The sequence below is a fragment of the Papaver somniferum genome, chromosome 11 (genome assembly GCF_003573695.1).
Source record: "Papaver somniferum cultivar HN1 chromosome 11, ASM357369v1, whole genome shotgun sequence".
In the NCBI taxonomy this organism is placed as follows: domain Eukaryota; kingdom Viridiplantae; phylum Streptophyta; class Magnoliopsida; order Ranunculales; family Papaveraceae; genus Papaver; species Papaver somniferum.
In genome coordinates, this window is record NC_039368.1 from 42494079 (window position 1) to 42512614 (window position 18536).

The following is an 18536-nucleotide window of genomic DNA, read 5'->3' on the forward strand; positions in this document are numbered from 1 at the left end:
GTGCGAGCATAACTAAAGACCAAAGACTAAAAAAAAAGATCAAATTTGGGTTTAGTCCGTCCTGTGGCGTAGCGGGTGACGAGTAAATTTGGTCGCGCGTTGATATAAAGTCCGCTTCATCGTCCAGCGTAGATAAAGATTACGCCTGGTATGGGGCGTTGATAAAGATAACGCCTGGTATGGGGCATTGATAAAGATAACGCCTGTATGGGGCGTTAACTATAGCAACGCCTGGTGTGTGGGACGGAGATTATACGTTCGCTGACAATTCAAAAAAAAAAAAAAAAAAAAATGGGGCGTTGATAAAGACAACGCCCCAAGCAAAGTTTTCAAAACTTTGTGAACAACAGTATATGACTATATCAACGCCTGGGTGTCGGGCGTTAACTTTACGTACGCCCCATCCAGGCGGAACATTATACCAACGCTCCATGCCAGGCGGACATTATACCAACGCCCCATTCAGGCGGACATTATACCAACGCCCCATCCAGGCGGACATTATACCAACGCCCTGCATCAGGCGTTAACTTTACGAACGCGCGGCTACAGGCGGACATTATACCAACGCCCGTCTGGTAGGCGGATATTATATAAACGCCCGACTATATTTGGATTTGATCTTAATCGCCGACCAAATTTGGTCCGACTTTTACTCTTTGATCAAATTTTGATCGATGCTCCGTTCCACTACGCCAGCCCACTGGACATCAAATTTGGGTTTAGTCGTCCACTGCAGTTGCTCTAAACAACCTAATTTTCCAGAACCTAAAACCTCTAATCAAGCACAATCTAAAAAAGATGAAGATAATCGGCCCGATTATAGAAGTGTTGGGTACAGATCGTAAAAGGTACAAAGAAAATCTTTGAATAAGATTTACCAAATTTAATAATTTTTCAAATATTTGCATGCGCGATTGTACGATGAATTTGAGTTCCAAAATTAAAATTTGAAATAGGGCCTGTTCGTTTATGTACAAAATACACCAGTCTGAACTTACAGACAATGTGTACGGTTTAAATTAATTTTGGGAATAACATTAATTAATTTTAATTCAAGGATTGCATATTGATTTCCTTAGAGTGGACATTTTTTGTATTTTTAGATTTTACAATATTGGCCGCCAGGTAGCTTATCTCAGCTAGTTGTCTTTCCAGCTTAGCACTTCTACCCGACAGCTTTAACTGCTATCTTCTTTGTCAATCATTTGGATATGCATGTTAATCCAGATAGTATTTGACAATTCTTTAGAGACTGCTTGTTTCCATGGATCATATATTCTCCGGAACTTGTCATAAATTTCAGCTTATGGTCATATGTTGAAGGAACTGCCTGCATTGTGTTTGAACGATTTTTTGAGGACCATGGTTTCTTTTGGGACCATGGTATTATTAGGCCAACCTCCCTATATTTATGAGGGGTGTCCTAAAGTTAGATAAATACACATTTACCCTTTACTTTAATTTAAATTAAAACTAACCTAATAACTATATAAATCTAATCATATACATCTAATCTAAATGAATCTATTAACCAAAATCAAAATCAAAAATTGGAGGGGAATCGAAAATTTTAGTTTTGAAAAAAAATATATTCTCTTCTTCTTCTCTATTTCCTTGACGTTCCTCGTTCGATTGAAAAACCCATCAATCGTTTTTAATTCGTTTTTTGATAGGGTAAATTGAGTAGAAATCATCAAATGATTGGGTAAATTGAGTAGAAATCATCAAAATATGGTTTAAATGGAAGTTAAAGTGTCATGTTCCGGTTAGGAATAGTTTAAAAAAACTAGTTTTGTAACCGAAGATTCTGAAACCAAGAACACGAAAAACACTTCGGTTATCACGAATTTATTTTTTCGTAACCGAACTCCGAGTTTGGTTGGTTCGCAAAAAATAGTTTTAACCGAACTCCTCGTTGAAAACCAATATATTGTGTTCGGTTGGTTCACAAAAAATAGTTTTAACCGAACTCCTCATTTACAACCAATATATTGTGTTCGGTTGGTTCGCAAAAAAATCTAAAACTAGTTAGTAACCGAACTCTACCCATAAAAAAAAACAATGTAACCGAACTGTGTTATTTTTCCCACTATGTTGAGTTATGATTTAACCGAACTTTGCCTACTCTGTTCGGTTTGTTCGCAAAAAATCTTGACAAACCGAACTCTTCGCTAATTGCATACATGTGGAGTTCAGTTAGATATGATGTTGGGTTAAAGTTTGCAAACTAACCGAACATTACTCTGTAAATCCTATAAACAAAGTTCGGTAACATGTCTGTTTACCGAACGACTAAAACCTCCATTAAAGAGCGAGTTCGGTAACCTGCGTGTTTGGAAGAAGTAACCGAACTACACTTTCAGATGAGTTCGGTAACCTATTCTTCACATAAGGTAACCGAACAAGCCCAAATCTACTCTAAAAATTTACAGTTTTTTGAAAATTTGGAGCAATTCAACCAACATTATCTAAGTTTGAAGCATACCTGGGTACCCAAATACCCTTCCTCCGGTTGTGGTTGGTAAAATCCATTGTTTTTCATGTTTTCCTTCTTCATCTTCTCTAAAATTAATCTCTCAATAATTCTACTTCTTTTAAAAAAAAACATATGATTTTTTAATCTCACTAATTATCTTTAACTTAATAATTACACTAACTATTATTAACACTAACTAATCATTATCCAAAATTAATCAGGAGGGTAATTTAGGTATTAATATAAATATCTAGATAAGGGGTGACCTATATTTACTTCTAATGTCTTTACTCAAAATAAAACCATGGTTCCCCAAAAAAAAGCATGGTCCCCAAAAAATCGTTCTTGTGTTTTGATCGGGTATTAAGAACCAGGAAAGCACATTAGTTTTGATCGGGCCAGCTTCTACAATTAGGGTTACCTCTCCCACTAGGTAAGCTTTGGACCCATTAAATTCAACTATAGATGAGTTGTTTGCTATTATAGCTTATTCCTTTATGAGTTTCATCTACTCAGCAGCTTGCAGGTAGATTATATCACATGTAGACCCTTGGTCGTTAGGATCTTCCTACAATCCCATCCATCGATTATTAGTTCTACTACCAGGGCATCAGAGTATGGAAACGTTACTCCATCCAAGTATTTGATGGATTTCAAATAGTGATTGTAGTAGTGGTAAAAAGGTTCTTTTCAGACTTGTGAAGAAAACAAGTTTTAGATTTAAATTAAACTAGACAATTAAATAAAGTTGTTCAAAGTTATAGAGAAAAACACCAAGACTCTGGATTCCACCATTGTCCCATTAAATGATAAATTCTATTCAATATTCATGCAATTTTTCCTTTTCAAGTGATTCTAATATTTGCCTATAATAAATTTTTGAAGTAATAATTGTAATCACAGAGTATGAAACATCAAAAGTTTTAAAAAAACCCAGCATGCTTCATCAAAATAATTCACAACTACTCAATAAAAATCAATTTATCTATTTCAATTCCATGCAAATAATCATATAAAAAATATTGCAAATAAATAATAAAAATAGAATTATACCAATTAATCTGGGACAATGGCTTCCTCCGTTGCCTCGGCTAATAGGTTTAGATCCTCATCCCAAAAACATAATCAAAAGATGTGTTCATGACTTAATAGGTGTTTTTATTGATGAAATAGTGTAAAAAAGAAGTTTGCAACGCTGTAATGGTGTTGCAGTGTCACTGTTACAAAGATAAGTGTAGCTGTAAACGATATATTTTTGTTGCTGTAAAACAACGACACTCTGTTTCTCTTTTAAGACTGTTGAAAAACGACTGCCTTAGCTTGTTTGTTCTTCGTGTTCTTGAAGGTCTTCAATGGCGGCAGAAGCAGCAACAATATCTCTCTGTAACTCGATTCTCTCGTCTCTCCTGACCTCTAAACTCTCTCCAAAACTTTTTCAACCCTTCTATGACATAAACCCAACTATTTATAGGCTTTAAATCCCCTAGAAACTCGATCGAAATCGTTGAAAATTCCCATTATTCTTTACGGGCAGTTGGGTGAATAATTCCCTTTTTGTTGCGTTCCACTGTTTTATTAGCTATTCTCTCGTCACAAATCTCTTCTATGACTTGGACTAAACTGATTTGACGTGTATCTCACGTAAGAATATCCCATAAATCTCTCAAACAACCCTAAACAGAGAAGCGTTATCCTGTTTGGACTTTGATCTCTTCTCCCGGCTATTCCAGCCCAATTGGATCGAGGAAATTGCCCATAGAAGCCCAGTTAAGTCTATTAGAGTCCAGCCCAATCGAAATCCAGTGTTGAATCTCATAAAATCACGTCAAAAATCCAAACTCTAATTTACTGCTGTGAACTCCAAATTTCCCGCCATTTTTCTGTTTTGAACGTGAAGAAGAAGGGTGTCCCCCTATCCTCTGATGGGGTGCGAACAGCAAATGGTCACCCCTTATCAAATGGGTGCCCCTTATCCAACTTAAGGATGCCTTTAGCAATTCTTCTGGGATGTTTTCCGCACTTTTTCGGGGTTCCTCCGGGGTATTTCTGGGGTGTCTCCAACATACTTCTGGGGTGCTTCTGGTAGTTATCAACGGAGGTCCAAATGCCGCATTTTTAGCCAATTTCGCCACAAAGCCTTATTCTTCCAAAAACACCTACAAATAAATAAAATAACCAAATAAGTACGATATCGAGCACTAACAATATATACAAATGATCTATATTAGACACATAAATGCGTCTATCAAATAGCCCCAAACTTATTATTTGCTAGTCCCGAGAAAATCAAAACTACAAAATAAAATCCTAACTCACTTTCGCAGGCATCGTCGATTGCATTTAGCGTATGCAATAATCCTTTAAACCCCTAGGTGGCCCTAGTGGCCGAGTTATATTATCGGGAGGGCTTACAAGAGATATACCCACAAAACCTTAATACTCCAGATCCTAGCTATCTACAACGAACCTTGGAAGGCACTAAAGAATCTCCTTGGTGGGCATACTTATTGACTACAAGAGGAAGTACCCTGATGCGAAATTCCAATTGATGTACACGAGTTTGCACTCAAGCATACTAAAATTCATATAAAGTGACAGAGCTCTACTCAGATAGTCGCACTATGGACATCAATATCCGGAGTCAAAACTAATCACATGGATAGATCAAGAAGATGGATATAGAGAAAAACATAGATGGTTCTGATGTTTACTAAGTGAATGGCGTTTCCCATATCTGTCTGAAGGCCTCCGCCAAAATGAACCTATCCTAATGGATTGAGATACTAGTCTGACTAATATCAACACAACTGGCATATACAAGGGAACCAGTGCTTGATAATCCTAACTCTAGGTCAACACAGCTGGCATATACAAGGGTACCAGTGGTAGACTTTATTGAATTTATTCCTTTTGGTCAAATGGTCTGGTCTCAAATTTTTTTTTTTTTTTTTTTGATATCTCAATCACTCTAATTCACCCTAGCATTGGTAACAACTTGAATCGTGAGCCCCACCTAATCACTTAGAGTAACATAGTTCAAAAACAAAATAAAATAAAAATAGAAGTGAAAAGGACTCAACGAGATATGGTGAAACTATCATGTTATTTCTAACACCTGAGCTCTGTGCTTTTATGAATAGACTCTTCTAGATGTTTCCATCTAATCAGATTGGTTCCTCAACTCCTACAACCAAAATGCTTCCATCCACTTAGGTTAGTTAGTGCTATCCTTAATATGCATAAATTTCTAGGCTCTGGAGTTTATTTAAAACAAAAAGTTTCTACCCCACCCCCAAACTTAAATCTAACATTGTCCTTAATGTTTCGCATGAAAGAACAGTACCAAAAATATAATTAACATGAGGAAATAGTAAAGAGAGAGTTCGGAAAGATAGTACCCGAGTGAAGTGAAACCAAAAACTGAAAAAAAAATAAAAAATTATACAACATACAAATCGCCTCGATGGTCAATCAAGGGTAAACAGGGTCCTCCAGAGGGACCTCCTCAACATCACCTGTAGGAAAAGGCTCTAAAAAGGGCTTCAATCTCTGATCGTTAACCTTTGAAGAACTTGTACCATCTGATGTCTCAATCTCAATAGTGCCATGAGGAAAAACAGTACGGACCACAAAAATACCGGTCCACCGAGAGCGCAGTTTCTCGGGGAATAGATGCAAACGAGTGTCATACAGAAGAACTTTTTGACCTGGAGAAAATGACTTCTGTAATATGTTTCTATCATGCAAAAGTTTCATTTTGTTCTTATACTCCTTCGCACTATCGTAAGCATCTATACGAATCTCGTCCAACTCATTGAGCTGGAGTTTCCTATGGGCTCCTGCCTCGTCAAGTGAAAAATTTAGCATACCAAGGTAATTGGGTAACAAAAAACAATTGTTCATCAGGAAAGCTATCCCTTATAGGAAGGGAATCATCTGGGGAACTAACAACTAGCCTAGACAAGTGATATGCTACAACATTTTCGGCACCCTTTTTGTCTCTAATGTCTGGAGAAAAATCTTGCAACAACATAATCCACCTAATCAATCTAGGTTTAGTATCCTTCTTAGACAAAAGATATTTTAAAGCAGCATGATCAGTATATATGATGATCTTAGAACCTAAGAGATAGGGTCTAAACTTGTCTAAGGCAAACACAATGGCTAATAGTTCCTTCTCGGTAGTGGTATAGTTCAACTGGGCATCATTCAGAGTTTTGCTAGCATAGTAAATCACATGAAGTAACTTATTTTCTCGCTGACCTAGCACAACACCAATAGCATAATCTGAAGCATCACACATGATCTCAAAGGGTAGGTTCCAGTTGGGTGCCTGGACTATGGGGGCGGTAGTGAGTAATGACTTAAGCTTCTCAAAAGCCTCTAAACAAGCATCATCAAAGACAAACTTAACATCTTTTGCAAGCAAATTGCAAAGAGGTCTAGACATCAAGCTAAAATCCTTAATGAAACGACGATAAAAACCAGCATGCCCTAAGAATGACCTAATATCTCTTACGGTTTTTGGGACCGGTAAAGTTTTAATAAGGTCAACTTTGGCTCTATCCACCTATACCCTTTGAAGATACAATATGCCCTAGAACAATTCCTGAACGAACCATAAAGTGACATTTCTCCCAATTAAGCACTAAATTCTTTTCCTTACACCTAGTCAAAACTAATGACAAATGATGCAAGCACTCATCGAAAGACGAACCAAACACTGAAAAATCATCCATAAAGACCTCTAAGAACCGTTCTACCATGTCAGAAAATATGCTCATCATGCAACGCTGAAAAGTCGCAGGGGCATTACATAGCCCGAAAGGCATGCGTCTATACGCAAAGGTACCAAAGGGACAGGTAAAAGTGGTTTTCTCCTGGTCTTCTGGGGCAATAACGATCTGATTATATCCAGAGTAGCCATCTAAAAAGCAAGTAGTGACTATGTCCAGCTAATCTCTCTAGCATTGGTCGATGAAGGGAAGGGGAAAGTGGTCCTTCCTAGTGACCTTGTTCAATTTCCTATAGTCAATACAAACACGCCAACCCGTGGTCACTCGGGTCGGGATTAACTCATTGTTATCATTCTGGACTACAGTAATACCAGATTTCTTGGGAACAACCTGAACGGGGCTGACCCACTTACTGTCTGAAATAGGGTAGATAATGCCTGCATCTAATAGCTTAAGAACCTCAGTTCGAACTACTTCTTTCATATTGGGGTTTAGTCGACGTTGCATCTCCCTAGAAGGTTTGGTGTCTTCCTCTAAATAGATCTGATGCATACAAACAGTAGGACTTATACCCTTAATGTCTGCTATGGTCCACCCTAAAGCTTCCTTGTTGTTTTGAAGGACGGTTACTAGCCTACTTTCCTGATCTTATCCAAGTCGGAAGAAACAATCACAGGTAAAGTCTCAGACGGGCCTAAAAACACATACTTCAGGGTATCTGGCAATGGTTTTAGGTCCAACTTAGGAGGCTCTTCTAAAGAAGGAACTAGGGTAGACTTAGAAACTGGTAGTGGTTCGAACTTAGGTTTCCATCCATTACTAGTATCTAACAAAGGGGTTGAATCTAACAAAGCATTCACCTCATTAATCACTTATCATCATCAAAATCAATCCCAAAGTGAGCTAGGCATTTCTTTAATGGATCTTCTAACAAAGTGTTTGGTAATGACTCCTCGACTAATGTTCCTATCATGTTCACCTCTTCTATATTCGAGTCATCTAGTTCAGAGGGTAGCTTACTAATATTAAAAATGTTCAGCTCAATAGTCATATTACCAAAAGACAAATTCATAATACCATTTCGACAGTTAATGATCGCATTGGATGTAGCTAAAAACGGGCGACCTAAAATCACTGGTATTTGGTTCTCTGGGTCAGGGACAGGTTGGGTATCTAGGATAAAAAATCCACTGGATAAATAAACTTGTCAACCTCTATGAGAACATCCTCGATCACACCACGAGGAATTTTAACGGACCTATCAGCTAACTGAAGTGTCATCTGGGTAGGTTTCATCTCACCAAGTCCTAGCTTAAGGTACACATGATATGGAAGTAAATTTACACTGGCTCCTAAGTCAAGCAAAGCTTTTCACACGGTACTTACCTATTGTACAAGCAATGGTAGGGGACCCTGGGTCTTTATACTTAGGAGTAGTGGTATTCTGAATAATAGAACTCACATGACTAGCTATGAAGGCTTTCTTTGGACACTGAGCTTACGCTTTCGCGTACACAAGTCCTTAAGGAACTTGGCATAAGAGGGAATCTGCCTAATTGCATCTAATAATGGAAGGTTGATATTAACCTGCTTAAAAACCTCCAATATATCATTAAAGTTGGACTCCCTCTTAGTCGGAACTAGCAGCTGTGGGAATGGGGCTCTGGGAACAAAGCGGGCTCAACAGGACCCTCATTGGTCTCTTTAGAGACTCTATCAGTCTCTTCATTCTCTGGCTCAGCAGGGTGAACTACACATGTTCACTATCAGGCATGGCAACCTTGTTGTCAACTTTCTTTCCACTCCTAAGGGTTGTGACAGCATTCACATGATTGTACGATTTCTCTCCTTTGGGGTTAGGATCAGTATGACTAGGGAACCTTCCATTTTTCTCTCACTTATAAACTTAGCTATTTGTCCTACTTGAAGTTCTAATTTGGCAAGACTCTGGGAATTATTCTTCAACTCTTGCCTAGTTTCTTGTTGAAAGCTAAGGTGGTTTTTGATAGCATGTCATGGTTATTTGCTAACATAGTGAGAGTTTCTTCTAAGGTAGAGATCTTTTTCTCAGAAGTGTTCTGAAACTGGGTTTGACCTGAAGAGTTCTTAAAAGCAAAACCTGGGGGAGGCTGAGAATTGCTAGACTGGCCTTGACTCTGGCCCTTAGACCAAGAGAAATTAGGATGGTTTCTCCAACCAGGGTTGTAGGTCTCTGAGTATTGGTCAAACTTCTGACGGTTCTCAAACCTAGCGTTGTTATAGACAACATGGGCTTGTTCTTCACTAACCTGACCTTCCCAAAATGAATTATCTGGGTCTATTCCACAACTAGAGACTTGAGAGGCTCTATTAGGTTCAACAAGGGACCTATTTTTAGACTGACCCATTTCCAAAGCTTCTAACCTTCTGGACAAAGCAACAAACTTAGCATCTGACGCAAAACTCGTATCTACCATATTGGTACTACTTCTATTAACCAAGAGTCTTTTAGGGGGTTCAACACAAGATTCCCACTGTTGGGATTTTTCAGCGATAGCTCCTAAGAAGGTAAAAGCATCATCAACATTTTTACTAGTGAACTCACCAGCGCACATAGACTCAACCATGGCTTTGGTCGAATAGTCTAAACCATCATAAATAATATGTACGAGTTTCATATTATCAAATCCATGGTGAGGACACTGAGATAGGAGATCATTGAATCGCTCTAAAAACCTATAAAGAGACTCTCCCTCTTGTTGCACACTAGCACTAATTTTCTGCCTAACAGCTGCAGTTTTATGCTTAGGGTAGAATTTCATATAGAAAGCAGCAATAAGTTCCTGCCATGTTTCAATGGATTCATATGGTAGGTTGTTCATCCAGGTCTTGGCTTTATCTCTCAAGGAAAAGGGAAACATCTTAAATTTCAAGACTTCATCAGTAAGGTCTTTTATTCTAATTGTCCCACAGATTTCCTCAAAGTCCCTAATATGGAAATAAAGGTTCTTATCATCTTTTCCTAAGAATATAGGAATCATCTGAAGAATACTAGGTTTTATCTCGAAATTAGCCGTAGTGGCTGGCAATTTAATGCACGAAGCTCGGTTGGTCCTAGTTGGGAACATGTAATCTTTCAAAGTTGCCATCGCTGGCACAACAAAAGTACTAGGGGTACTTTCCTCACAGAGAGACAGATTCTCAAAACTGAAGTTTCCAAAAACACGGCTCTCAAAAGAAGAATCTTCGAGCTCCCTGCTTAAATCAGAAGAACTACTAGGTTTTTCGCTAATCAATTGACCTAGAGTATCTCTTTTCCAAGCCCTAACAAAATCGGGAATACACTAAAAATATCAAAAAGAAATAAAAATCCTAACAGGAAGGTTCTAGCAATCACACAGCAGGCTGACTCGATTCTACCACAACAAACCTAAAGATTTCTAGCAAACAACAAGCATGATGGCTCCACTTAGATTGTTTCTAGACTAGCTTCTATCTCTCGAAGGGGAATTCGTTACATTTTAAGCAAACCACTCTGGAATCAATCCGAGTTAAAGTAAGTTGAATCAAGGCGAGGGAAGCTCGGTGGAGCTTTGATACCCAAGGCCTCACCGGTATAAGGCGGCGCAGTCACGCATTCAACTCACAGAAACCATCAAGAACTTCGAAGTATGCTTAAAAGGTGACCAATATCTTTCAAAAAATTTTCCTAACAAGCTCGATACCCTATAGGTCTCTTTCTAATCAGATTTTAAAGCTTGAGTTCGCATTAGGTTTTGTTTTCCTAAGGCGGGCAAGAAGGGAGCGGTGATGAAATCCACACCATTATCTTGTCTAGGACAGGCCTTGCCCTTTACTAGGAATATATAAAAAAAACAGTCAGGTTCGTCCTCAAACAATTATCACCTTAAGGAATACAGTAACCCGATTGCAGGAGATTCGCGAGTGTTTCGATTGGACTTACCTCCCGTACCAGACGGGGGATGAACCGTTGCAGTCGACTCGGGCCACGACTCCTATGTCATGTACGAACCCGAGGGGCCGAGACGATATCGTAATCGTCGTCCTTCCCTGCAAACAATTTGTATTTAAGGATACTCTTCCGTAGGGTTTAAAATTAAAATAAATTGTCCAAAGTCCAGAGTCCAAAGTAAGGTGCAAAAATATTACAAAAATTTCCTAATACAATTCTAAAAAAAAAAATTTAAAAATATAATAATAAAACTAAATCCTAAAAAAATTATTTGTCTTCTTTTTCTTCTCTTTTAGCTTTAAGCTTTGTTCCAAGTCCTTAGTATCCAATTTCAAACCTGCAAATCAAAGACACACCCAAAGAAACGTAAAGAGGAACAAATAAAAATAATAATAAAAAAAAAAATCTAAAAAAAATGCTACCTAAACACAAATCGGCGTCGGTGGCGCCAAAAATTTGATGGATTTCAAATAGTGATTGTAGTAGTGGTAAAAAGGTTCTTTTCAGACTTGTGAAGAAAACAAGTTTTAGATTTAAATTAAACTAGACAATTAAATAAAGTTTTTCAAAGTTATAGAGAAAAACACCAAGACTCTGGATTCCACCATTGTCCCATTAAATGATAAATTCTATTCAATATTCATGCAATTTTTCCTTTTCAAGTGATTCTAATATTTGCCTATAATAAATTTTTGAAGTAATAATTGTAATCACAGAGTATGAAACATCAAAGTTTTAAAAAAACCCAGCATGCCTCATCAAAATAATTCACAACTACTCAATAAAAATCAATTTATCTATTTCAATTCCATGCAAATAATCATATAAAAAATATTGCAAATAAATAATAAAAATAGAATTATACCAATTAATCTGGGACAATGGCTTCCTCCGTTGCCTCGTCTAATAGGTTTAGCTCCCCATCCCAAAAACATAATCAAAAGATGTGTTCATGACTTAATAGGTGTTTTTATTGATGAAATAGTGTAAAAAAGAAGTTTGCAACGCTGTAATGGTGTTACATCGTCACTGTTACAAAGATAAGTGTAGTTGTAAACGATATATTTTTGTTGTTGTAAAACAACGACACTCTGTTTCTCTTTTAAGACTGTTGAAAAACGACTGCCTTAGCTTGTTTGTTCTTCGTGTTCTTGAAGGTCTTCAATGGCGGCAGAAGCAGCAACAATATCTCTCTGTAACTCGATTCTCTCGTCTCTCATGACCTCTAAACTCTCTCCAAAACTTTTTCAACCCTTCTATGACATAAACCCAACTATTTATAGGCTTTAAATCCCATAGAAACTCGATCGAAATCGTTGAAAATTCCCATTATTCTTTACGGGCAGTTGGGAGAATAATTCCCTTTTTGTTGCGTTCCACTGTTTTGTTAGCTATTCTCTCGTCACAAATCTCTTCTATGACTTGGACTAAACTGATTTGACGTGTATCTCACGTAAGAATATCCCATAAATCTCTCAAACAATTCTTGAACCCTAAACAGAGAAGCAGTATCCTGTTTGGACTTTGATCTCTTCTCTCGGCTATTCCATCCCAATTGGATCGAGGAAATTGCCCATAGAAGCCCAGTTAAGGCTATTAGAGTCCAGCCCAATCGAAATCCAGTGTTGAATCTCATAAAATCACGTCAAAAATCCAAACTCTAATTTACTGCTGTGAAATCCAAATTTCCCGCCATTTTTCTGTTTTGAACGTGAAGAAGAAGGGTGTCCCCCTATCCTCTGATGGGGTGCGAACAACAAGTGGTCACCCCTTATCAAGTGGGTGCCCCTTATCCAACTTAAGGATGCCTTTAGCAATTCTTCTGGGATGTTTTCGGCACTTTTTCTGGGTTCCTCCGGGGTATTTCTGGGGTGTCTCCAACATACTTCTGGGGTGCTTCTGGTAGTTATCAACGGAGGTCCAAGTGCCGCATTTTTAGCCAATTTCGCCACAAAGCCTTATTCTTCCAAAAACACCTACAAATAAATAAAATAACCAAATAAGTACGATATCGAGCACTAACAATATATACAAATGAGCTATATTAGACACATAAATGCGTCTATCAGTATCTGGCAGTGAATCTTATGTCATCCGGAGGTAGCAGGAGACCTTTAGAGCTCGTGTGGATACATGTGAAATTAATCTCGCTGAGTTTCCCAACTCGAGCTACAGAGTATATCATATTGACGCAACCTTTGACTTCTTTAGCTTGAGTTGGAGTTGACCGTTGGAGATGAAATCTTTCGGATGACAAGTCATTAATGAACCTAATCAAATTCCTGTAGTCACTTGTGTGATGACATGAGATTCATGGTATAAGCTGTATTTTTGCTTTTTGACCCGTTCCTCATTTTCCAAGGTGTCACAAAGTACGGTCTGTTCTTAATGAACTGCAGGATGGTTTCAGGGGACGCATTCATATTGGTGAAACCTTTAACTTCCTCATACCACTTCACTTATGAATCAACTTTGAAATTTGGCTTTTTGAAAGCTTTATAGGGTGATTTCCGAGAACATTGTCTCCTATTTCCTGATGATGGACCAGATGAGTATATTTTATATTCCAAGGTCATTGTTGTGGGTTTCGTAAGACTATCCTGCTCTCTCCTGACCAGTTTTCCATCTTTGTTGTACACATCTTCTAGAGAAGTCAACTCTGAGACAGTGAAAGAGTCTCTGATCTTACCTTAGAGGATACCATTTTTGAAAAGAACACAAGGGAATCTCTCTCAAGTATTCTCAATGGGTGCTGCTGCAGCTTTAAAGATTCTTAAAAAGTCTATAAAAATTTTATCCTTTCCGAGAGTTACTCTAAAGACTCATTCCACAACATCAGCTTGCCTAATATTACACGAGTAATTTTGTATAAACAACTCTTTGTTGTCCTGAAATGATTTTACTGAGTTTTGTGGTAAACAACGAAACCAAGTTGGCACATCGTCTTCCAGACTTCTTGCGAAGAATCGTACTAGGATAAGATTGTTATCGAGATACAATGTCATTTGTTGTTTATAGTGGAACATAAGTTCATTTGAATCTGCATCTCCCTTGAACAGTGGGCCATCTTTGAAGGTATATACGGGGTCCGCTCTGGGCTTGTTGATTAATAACTTGAGCATGTTTTCTTGTTCTTTGAACATTCTTTCCATTCTTGAGTCAATTAACTCTAGGATGTCACTTCGAGAAACAATATGGATCTGCTCAAAGTTATGCACCCCCGGCGTAGATGGGATTTGGCTAGGCATCGAGTTGTAGTTTCTGAACTGTTGTCTCAGCTTCCCATGGTAGCTAATCAGTTGTCCTGTATCATACGGTTGAGATATATTCTCAATTGACGAATATTGAGTTGTTGGTATGGTTGGAGTTTTTATTGTCGGTGTTGGTAGGGTCATATGATTGACTCTCGAAGTCAAGGTTGAGATTAACTTTAACAAATTTTGGAACATATTATGTGGTATTTGTTCGAATGATATAATTGAGATTTGGGAGATCGAGGTAGACTCATTTTCTCTTGTGGAGTGACAGTTGTACCCACCAAAAAAACAATAATTGGCTGGCCATTTGGGCCTAAAACAATGTATGGTGTGGATGGTTCGTCACCACTTGGAGTTGCTCTCACAGGTCGAATTCGAGCTGGCGAGTTAACACGACCTGGAGGAGAGTTTTGCATGAATGGAGTTACTACCTCTTGGGAAATAGGTATAGTTGATCGACATGGTGACGTTACTCCGAGTCGAGGTGTTAAGACTCTTCTTAGCGGTAGCGATTTCATTTTCTTCACTGAGTACTCTAATCATGCGATTTTATTGGATCTTTCAGATCTCAAATCGCCGTTTTCCACCCAAAATAAAAAGATTATTTAAAATAAGTTGTTTCTCAACATTGTATCATGCATTTAACATGCCTTTTAGTTCATGACTCATCCTATCTAGACATATTTTTACGAGTGTAACTCGAAATACACAAAAATTGTTAGATCCACGAGATAAACTGCATTTTCAGCATAATAATAATAAGTCGCCATGAAGATAACAAAGAGGAAGCACTGACGGAAATATGTGTGCGATAAATGACGCACGCGTTTAGATGAAATTTAAATTATTTCAAATTTTATACATTTGTCGAGTTGGAAGAAAGCGTAGCTAGGATAGCTGATTGCGGGATGTTAAGGTGATCAACTGTACAAGTGCAAATACTTTAATTATAGTATAAGGACAATTATAATGCGAAAATAATTGTACAAGTGCATTTTCTTCTTCTTCTTTTTTAATTGAGTATATTTTATATTCCGAGGTCATTGTTGTGGGTTTCGTAAGACTATCCTGCTCTCTCCTGACCAGTTTGCCATATTTGTTGTACACATCTTCTAGAGAAGTCAACTCTGAGCCAGTGAAAGAGTCTCTGATCTTACCTTAGAGCATACCATTTTTGAAAAGAACACAAGGGAATCTCTCTCAAGTATTATCAATGGGTGTTGCTGCAGCTTTAAAGATTCTTAAAAAGTCTGTAAAACTTTCATCCTCTTGAAGAGTTACTCTAAAGACTCATTCCACAACATCAGCTTGCCTAATATTACACGAGTAATTTTGTATAAACAACTCTTTGATGTCCTGAAATGATTTTACTGGGTTTTGTGGTAAACAACGAAACCAAGTTGGCACATCGTCTTCTTCTTGCGAAGAATCGTACTAGGATATAATTGTACAAGTGCATTTTCTTGTTCTTCTTTTTTAATTGAGTATATTTTATATTTCGAGGTCATTGTTGTGGGTTTCATAAGACTATCCCGCTCTCTGCGGAAATTTGCCATCTTTGTTGGACACATCTTCTAGAGAAGTCAAGGTTAAGATTAACTTTAACAAATTTTGGAACATATCATGTGGTATTTGTTGAGGAACCCGATCACGCAAGGGGTGCAATAACGTAGAAGAGAAGCGACTTATGATGAAGGAAAACAACATGCGATTGAGGACGCACCCCGAAACCAGCCGACCCTACAAGATATGCAAAAATATTTGGAAGGTCATGTTCAACGTCTGCAAGAACTGAGGAAACTTACAAAGAAAACAAAAGAGGCATAAAGAAGGACGATCGGAGAAGCGTCGAGGAAGATCGGAAACGACGAAAGCGCGTCACAAGGAATGTCGTAGGATACAGTTCCAAAGTACTTAGATGCGAACTATCGCGTGGTAAAGCACGACATCTGCGACTGAATGAACACGTCGTACTCGATCGAAATGTACGATTATGAGTATCCAGAAGGCTATACTTCACATAAATTCAAAACATATCATGGACGAGGAAATATGCAAGAATGCCTTAGCCGATTTCTATCGACCATCAATGCTCACGTTGCGGATGGGAATTTGTGCCTAAAGAGTTTCCAAAATCATCGTCGAGCGCGGATTTTACCTGGTATGACAATTTAAAACCCGAAAGCATAAAATATTGGCCAAGAAGAAGGTCACAACAATAGACCTGGGCAGATGCAATCGGCAGATATGACATGAGATTGGGAAGTTTATCACACGATTTCAGAATTTCGCCCCCGATCGCCATGAAGATAACAAAGAGGAAGCACTGGCAGAAATATGTGTGCGATAAATGACGCACGCGTTTAGATGAAATTTAAATTATTTCAAATTTTATACATTTGTCGAGTTGGAAGAAAGCGTAGCTAGAATAGCTGATTGAGGGATGTTAAGGTGATCAATTGTACAAGTGCAAATACTTTAATTATAATATAAAGACAATTATAATGCGGAAATAAAATAAAGCGCACACCAGAATTTTGTTAACGAGGAAAACAACAATCTTGTAGAAAAATGTCGGAACCCAGTCCAGTTTTGAATACTCAATGAATTAAGACGCTACAAAAATTAAGCATGCAATTTCATGTAGACGAGACCAAGAAATCTAAAATCCTAGTTACTCAGCTTCAGCAGTATTCTTGTTTTGATAACACTAGTAGAACCGAAGTTTTCAATAGATGTTAGAATACTAGATATCCTAGCGGAACAAATGTTATCTTGAGGACTAGATATATTAAATCTATCTAATAGATCCTGTTAATGGTTCACAATAGCTTATGCTTTTAATCTTTCAACTGGTACGACAAGATTCCTTTGGATCGTATTCCAGACAGTTAAAGGATCAAAACTATTCGGTAATCAAACTCAATTTCCAATCACAGTACTTAAATATATGATAAAAGCTAAATTTAGGATTTTCTGTTTAATATCTGTTACCAAATCTGACTACCGAAATAATCAATCTTGATTACAAGGTTTATGATAAAATCACAAACAACTTGTAGATCTTAAAAGACTTATGTTTATCGAAATAGACTGCTTTCCAATCAAATTACAGAAAGTCACACCAAGATCAAAACAAAAAACAAAGTCTTCAAATCTTCAAAGTCTCCAGTCTTCGATTTAAAGTAACAACCCGCAAAACAACTTGATTCCTCTATTGATTTGTCGCACAAAACAGAGTCTGTTAACAATGACAAATCAATAGATATATCTTACAGATCTAGAATCACTTAGATCTGTAGTAGTTAAATCTTCAAAATCTTGGGTGGCCTTATATCATAAGAATGACCACTGAATAAACAAGTACTTGTCTAGAAGATAACCGAATCGTTAGTTCTTAATCAAATAATAGTCATAGAAAACTAAAATAACAATAAGATTATAGTTTCCCACCAACGGTACTCATAGACGCTTATTGATCCCAAAGAAGTCTTTAAATGAGCAGACATAAGAGATTTCGCCTAATTAAGTTACTCCCCTCTCCATAATAAATGGGTAATAGACAAAGGACTCACTAATATTCACTTGGAGGATAGCCAGATGGCGGTTAATGCCATAAATGGGAAGGAAAATGCAGTTAACTAGACTAACTTAAATATCATCCGTGGTTGTCGTTATTTCTTAAATAATTTTTAATCCTGAGAATGTAGTTATGTGCATAGAGATGCAAACAATGTTGCAGACTCTTTAGCAAAACATGTTTTATCAATTTCAGTTTTAGAAAAGTGGGAAGTTGATAATCATGTTTGGTTGAATGCAATTACTGTTGCGGGTATAATCCTTATGTAACAACGTCTTTATAAATAAAATTCCATTTTCGTATTCAAAAAAGAGGAAGGTTCCCCTCACACTTCTATGCTTACACTATCTCACATGTTGAACATCATTTTTTGTCAATACAAATCAAATCGTAACGGATTTGAAGTTATTCCGGCTCTATGTTCCTCTTCCAAAGCTCTATGTTCCTACCAAAAATAAGCATATTCAAAAACATATAACACCATCATCCACTATTTTGAAAATGAGTCGTTAAAAATAACAGAGTTTTAACC